The sequence below is a fragment of the Crinia signifera genome, chromosome 1 (assembly GCF_055691185.1).
Source record: "Crinia signifera chromosome 1, ASM5569118v1, whole genome shotgun sequence".
Taxonomy (NCBI): domain Eukaryota; kingdom Metazoa; phylum Chordata; class Amphibia; order Anura; family Myobatrachidae; genus Crinia; species Crinia signifera.
This window is the reverse complement of record NC_139217.1, coordinates 266,711,877-266,719,438: the sequence shown is the minus strand read 5'-3', so window position 1 is coordinate 266,719,438 and position 7,562 is coordinate 266,711,877.

The following is a 7,562-nucleotide window of genomic DNA, read 5'->3' as shown; positions in this document are numbered from 1 at the left end:
ATGTGTATAAGGGCATTAATAATGTGCAACATATGTGTAATGGGCATTATATGTGTCATGTGTATAAGGGCATTAATAATGTGCAACATATGTGTAAGGGGCATTATGTGTGTCATTATGTGTATGAAGGGCATTAACAAAGGTTGGCATAATATGTAAGGGGCATTATGGTTATAAGGACATTAATAATTTGTGTCATGTGTAAGGGGCATAACTGTGTGGTATTATCAGGGGTGCCGAGAGAAAGGGGTAGGGGGTACAAATTACCCAGGCCAAAGTCTGATGGAAGGGCCCAGTGGGGGCCCCGGGCCCCCTTTCCTAAAGTGACAGCAGCAGCTGCAGCTCTTCTCCTCTGCCCAGCACACACTGCTTTGTGCTGGTTTGCAGTGTGGCCATGGAGGTGCTTAAAATACAATATTTTCTCAGGATATTTTTCAAAGGGTATAATGTGAATAATGTGAGGAGTAATGTACATAAGAGAAAGTGGTACTACTATATAATGTGAATAAAGGTGCACTACTGTGTGGCATAATATGAATTAGGGGTACTATTGTGTGGCCATGCCCCTTCCCAGCAAGAACACCCCCTGTTTGGGCTGAGCACCGAATGTGTGCACTGTTTCTATTTATAATATTGCGGGTAGGAGCACCAAAATGATGACTGCTATGATGAGGGTTGATGGTGCTGGTAAAGGGGAGCAGGGTCAGAGGCGGAACTAGTGGCGGTGCTAGGAGGCACCAGCCAAAATCTTGCCTAGGGCGTCATTTAGGCTAGGGCCGGCTCTGCTTGGGTGACATAAAAGATGAGTCAGAAAGATGAAGATTAGCAGCACAGGTGATATGAAGAATCAGTTTGTTAGAATGAGTAGATAACTGATCGACTGGGGCACACAGGATCATCGAGGATTGGGTTAGAGAGGAACAGTCAGGAAACACTGAGTTTAAGAAACTGTAGATTGGACCTTTGATCAATATGACCTAATGACCCTCATTCTGGTTTGCAAACTCACCTGTAGGTTTCTGCGGGGAATTGGATGTTGAAGCTCTGCGCATATTCACATATGTGCAGGGGTTCTATCTGGGTGCATTTGGAGACTTGCATTGTCACCGAGGTGCCCGCAGTGGGGGGAGTGTAGGAGGCAGGCAGGGGAAATTCGCAGGCCCTGCTTTTCCTGGGTGTATCCACAAAAATGCTGGGTGTGCCCAGGAAAACGCTGGGTGTCCCTATGTGAGCGCAGGCAGGCACCTGGCTTCCAAGGGCAGGCAGGTGATGTCCCCGGACGTCAGCTGTCTGCCCAGGTCTCTGAATGCCGCAGATCTAAGTCAGGAGAGACTGACTTCGCTTTTTGAGCACTGCAGAAATAATTCGATGGTAGGCGACCATCAAATGATTTCGGCCCACATGCGATTCTGCAACTGGATGTTTATGCAAGACATCCATTCACAGGGCACCGGGGGGTGGGGGGTGGGCATTCGCATGCCCAGAGGGCAGCGTTAAAAGGCCTGCAAAGCAGCAAACTACCGCTGCTTTGCGAGCCATCCTGGATTACCTCCAATGTGTGGACAGGACAACCAAGTATGGTGAAAAGCTGCAAACACGGATTGGAAACAGATGGGCAGATTTTATGCAGATGAGTTGGGACTAGATACCAACAGGTATATATATTTTGGGTATGGATCAGTAGGTCTACAAGATGTTGGTCGACAAGCATTGGGTTGACACCATTAGATCAACATGCAGAAAGGTCAACATGGATCTAGGTCGACATGGGGTTTTTCACTGTTTTTTGAACCGACATGTGCTGACAGGCGGTACTGTATTTCATGCCATCCACTAGGGCATGGTGGGAGGATAAAATAGTGTGCCAATCCTGTGACGTCAGGCCACACCTCCATTCTGGAACCAGCCCGTCACCTACGTCAGGATTCCCGCGTACCTCCTCGGGAGGTTGCTTTGTGCAAATATCTGGGAATATAAAATATAATAAGAACAAATCAACAAAAAAATTAGTTAAGTATCGTGAAAACGTATGTCTAAAAAATATAACTACTGGCATTAAAGGTTCGCTCAAAAAAGCTTTAATGTACATATAAAAATTAAGATTAAAACAGAAAACTCAATGTGAAATGGTCACATAATTGTGCAAGAGACATCATGTATAGTTTTAACACTTTTGTTAACCAACATCTAGAAACTAATGGCTAATCTTTAGAAAGTATGTTTGTAGTAAATTAGACAAAAGCACTCCAAGATTTATTTTCATTGAACCCATTGGGAACCAACGTAGATCCACTCAAATTCTCTTTGTGTCAACATTTTATGTTGATCACCTCCTTATGCAGGAGGTAGAATATGGTCAATTATTTTACATTTAAAGTTGGAAAGATAATGGCAAAATTGTTTAAAGTGCTTTTCAACAGGCTGATCCAGTGGCATAACTATAGCCCTGCAGCCCCCGCTGTGGCGGGGAGGCGCTGAGTAACTGTGGGCGCCGGTCTCCGGGGCTATGGTAACTAGTATGCATCTGTGTTTCCGGGATATATTGGCAGCACCGCCCCCCTCCCCCTAGCGTAGGAGTCGGGATTTTGACCGCCGGGATTATATACCAATCCCGTTTAAACGAATGTCCGGGTTCCATAAAACTACAGGCAGTACATGTGGGGCATTGGTAACACCCTGCTTTTTTATATTAAATAACATTTGTTGTTGTTTGGTGTTAACATTAGTTTTCACTACCAGGTCTTTGATATTTCTATCCCTGCGATAACTGAGCTTAATTGGAAAATGGGATATATATATATATATATATATATATATATATATATATATAACAAATTTCCAGGGGATGGCCGGCACTCCAAACAGCAGCAATGTAGGACCGGGTGCCCTCCCAAAGGGAGAGAGAGACAGGCTTGCTCCAATATAACAGTACGACGCGGGTGGCACTCCAGGAATGAAGACAACAAAACGAGATCAAATTTCCAACGTTTCAAATGTTATTACAACACCCTGAGTAAAAATGTTGTAATAACATTTGAAACGTTGGAAATTTGATCTCGTTTTGTTGTCTTCATTCATGGAGTGCCACCCGCGTCGTACTGTTATATATATATATATATATATATATATATATATATATATATATATATATATATATAGTTATAGTTATGCTTCCCTTCCCTGTTGGAGATAGAGGTCTCAGAGAGAGGTTTTCCTTTATATTGGAGTGCTCTCGCACTTTAAAAAGTTTAGACCACCATTGGTGACACGACTCCAAATTCAGCTAAGAAGGAAGAGTTATCCCCCTTCCCCTGGAATCTGTCGAATTTCTTAAAGACATAATTTGAAGATGTATTATTCTGTTCCCCTGATGAATTCACTGTAGACGATACGCGTTGGGACTTTTACTGTTTTGCCTGGGACAACAAGACCATCTAAAATAAACAAGTTTCCTGATTAACTATTTCTGTTTGCTTCATTGCACAACGGATCACCATATATATGGACATTATTGATTAGGCACCACACTACAATTGGTTTGTGTATTGTTAATCTTGTCCCATAACCCTCTGAGGACACTGTGGTGAGGCAGCCATTTCTACATATTTCTGCTTGAACAATTTCTGTAAGCGCCGTGTGGGATTACTGGGTAATATATATAATATATATAGGAACTAGAAAGCAGAGTCGTCTTGTTAAAGAATTTTTAGTGAAGAATGTCCAGTAACAAAACAGGGTACATCCAAACAGGTCAACGTTTTGATGCTGCCCGCATCGTTATCAAGACAGCATGTTACCCAATGATATACCATATATTTATATCTATAGCCCAATCCCTGCACTCTCATCTTCATATGAGGTAACCGCTGGGGTGTATAATAGTAAAAGCAGGTAAATACTTACAACCATATATAGATACAGAACAATTCCCCTAGGAAAAAAAACAGCATTCAGCAGGTTTGTAAATAATATCCATACGTACAGATTTAGTCAAAAAGTTTGCCGACATTTCGATCCCATAGAGGACCTTTCTCAAGGCAGCAGCAGTGTCAACCAAGTATCACAATGTCCACTTATCAAGGAAAAATAGAGAGGGGAACTGGGGACCAGGAAAGCTCTGCCTTGGGCCCTGCTTTTTAATAGGGTCTCTGTACACCCTACAGACTGGTTTTGTTGCTGCTGCCGCCATGTTTTCCACAAAAGTGGAATGCATGAAATCACTTCCTGTTGAAACCGGAAGTGTGGGCCAAGCTGGCAGTGCGGCCGGGATCACTAGATGTACCCATCCTATGGAATGCCCCTCCACACACAATAAGACTATCTACAAGCCACTTCTTCAGACAAGCCTATCATATTTAAGTTCTACACGCATAACCCTCTGAAGCACTTCTGTATTATATAGCTTTTCTTCTGGACTTGCAACTTGGTGGGACAGTTGCCAGGTTTCCATGAAAACCAGTTGTTAGTGTAGGACTTGCAGTGAAATGGGGTCCCTTGGCGATGGGCTGCAAGCTTAAATGCATTGATCAATTCATGAACTAAAACCCCATTATTTATTTAATTGATTATTTGAATGTTAAGGTGAGTCAGTTTGTTGTAGTGAGTGCTGGGTCCCCTGTGTTTGTATTTACTAGAGTGTGTGGTCACAGGCCACCGCACCCCATCCTGGGAAGTGGGTGCTGTTTGCACCCCATTCTTAGGAATGGCGAGTGTGTAGGTACTTCTGTATCTATATATATATATCTATATACAGGTTGAGTATCCCGTATCCAAAATGCTCGGGACCAGGAGAATTTTGGATAACGGATTATTCCGTATTTCGGAATATTTTAATATTTCAATGATGTATTTTGAAGTATCTTGCATTTATGCTGTATAAACACATCAAAGACATGAAATGCACACAATATATATTTTATTTGTTCAAAAAACAAGGTTTCAAAACATGAAACAAAATTTGTGTACTATCTCAGGCACCAAAAATAAGGTAATGGCAATGGATCGCACGATACTACTACAGACAAAACCGCAATTGAAAACCATGGAGGAAAAATTGCCATGGGAAACAACTTATAACCATCAGAGCCCTGAGACGGTTAAAATTGTAAGAAATCATTGGCCTGTAGTACAGGCAGACCTAGAGGTAGGCGTATCCAAAACCTCCTTGCTACCTAGCTTTAAAAGATCCAAAAATCTACGTGATAGAGGTAGAAAGTATCAAATGTGCTATAACCAGCGCTATCTGATACAGTACTTCGGAGTCTCAGCAAATATGAAAGCAGATGTATTAAAAAAAAAAAACAAGTAGTGCAATTTTGCTGCTTATCATTTTTTGGGGGCATGTTAGCAGGTGGCCGCTATGGGTCTTCTAGTGATGTTTGCGAGATCTTGCGAATGCAATGTGTACTGGCCAAGAGATAAAAAAAATGTTAACCGCACTGCTTATACGCTAAAGTTGCTTGTGGCACTGCATTAACATTTTATGTTATCCAAGACATTATCTCATGCGGTCAGATGTTACAGTGTATGCCGGGCAACTGCGTCACACACACCCTTGAAATTGTATGTGAACATTTTAATTTTGTTTTGATTTCTGATATGGAATGACCCATCTCTCTGCACCTACTATCCAGCCTCATTCAAAGTTGATAATGGTGATACGGTGCCATCTTCACTACTTACAATACGACAATGGATTGCAGAGATTTCTGCCTAGATATAGGGGCTGATTCATATATGATCGCATGGCTGCAGATTCTTAACTAGCCGTACACCTGAATTCGCAAGGCGGGTTTTCACTATAGTGCGGCGGCCTCTACCTGTTTGCTGGCTGTTGCACATTCGCAGCCGAGCGATGAGGTCTGAATTACCCCCATAGTACATAATATGTGGATAATGGCACTTAATACTGGGGTGTGTACTATGAATAGAAGTGGATATCTAGGACAAATACAAATATCTCATTAGAAAAACAATAGCGCTTCAAAAAAATCTTTAAAAATACTCCCCTGTGGACGTGCTCTTAGGCGGTCTCTTTTCTGAGGGTCTCAGGATGATATCAAGGGTATATGCAAAAGAAGAGAGAGAGTATACACTTCCCCTTGTGCAATACTGTTAGCCGGTATGGTAATTCACTATATAGATTACTTCAAAGGTATGAAAAAAATATTTAGTTTTTTTCGGGGTTCTATTCCCCTTCCTATTGCACTCACAGGTTAAATGGTTTCAACAGGCATTCAATAAAAGTGTGCTCCAAATGGTATCTTCTATCTTGAAAAAAATTTATATATGTGGTTTGGGGGCGGTCCCCTACATTAATTACTTACAAGCTAGTACTTGTATAACTGCATATCGGATGGGTCTTTTCTCCGGATTATCGTTTTTTCTCACTCCCTCATGCACTATCACTGGTTAATGATATATACAAGGGAAGCACTGTGTAAAGTTCTTAGTTATCTTTAATCACAGTACATACATTTACAGAAAAAACTAAAAAAGTGGGTACACTTAGCTTCAAAGGTATTTCTGGGACCAGGGTTCCTATGATGTTTACAGGATACGACGGGGCCCCGACAATCCCAAAAGGAGTCCCTTCTGTCCACACTTTGAGCCAGTTCCCACCACAAGCAATAATGGAAGAGTCTCCACCAACGCGTTTCGATCTAAACGTAGATCTTTTTCAAGGTGTATGGATACTCTTCCATTGAGGGTTTAAATAGCCCCTTAATTACACTTCAAGTCCATACATCTGTTGCACCTGGGCCCCATACCAGGTATATTCTAAAATAAATTATGCAGTTATGTTTTTTACATGTTCTGGGTCCCGGCGACTTCCGGAAGTGCACGCAGCGGCTATGTGCGGTCCGTCACTTCCGGTATTCTCGTGTGTCTCCTTCTCTTGAATGGTGTGTATGTTTATCCCGTGCAGCGCAGACTTCCTGTCCTATCCTCCGTCTATTACGCTGAGGGACCTCCGGTCACGTGATCTGGTCCAGTGATCGAGCGGCCATTTTTAGTGCTGGAAAAATGGCCGCTCGCTGCCATGGCGATAAACATACACACCATTCAAGAGCAGGAGACACGGGATAAACATACACACCATTCAAGAGAAGGAGACACACGAGAATACCGGAAGTGACGGACCGCACATAGCCGGATGTGACGCTGCGTGCACTTCCGGAAGTCGCCGGGACCCGGAACATGTAAAAAACATAACTGCAAATCGGAACCTACTAATTTATTTTAGAATATACCTGGTATGGGGCCCAGGTGCAACAGATGTATGGACTTGAAGTGTAATTAAGGGGCTATTTAAACCCTCAATGGAAGAGTATCCATACACCTTGAAAAAGATCTACGTTTAGATCGAAACGCGTTGGTGGAGACTCTTCCATTATTGCTTGTGGTGGGAACTGGCTCAAAGTGTGGACAGAAGGGACTCCTTTTGGTATTGTCGGGGCCCCGTCGTATCCTATAAACATCATAGGAACCCTGGTCCCAGAAATACCTTTGAAGCTAAGTGTACCCACTTTTTTTGTTTTTTTTCTGTAAATTTATGTACT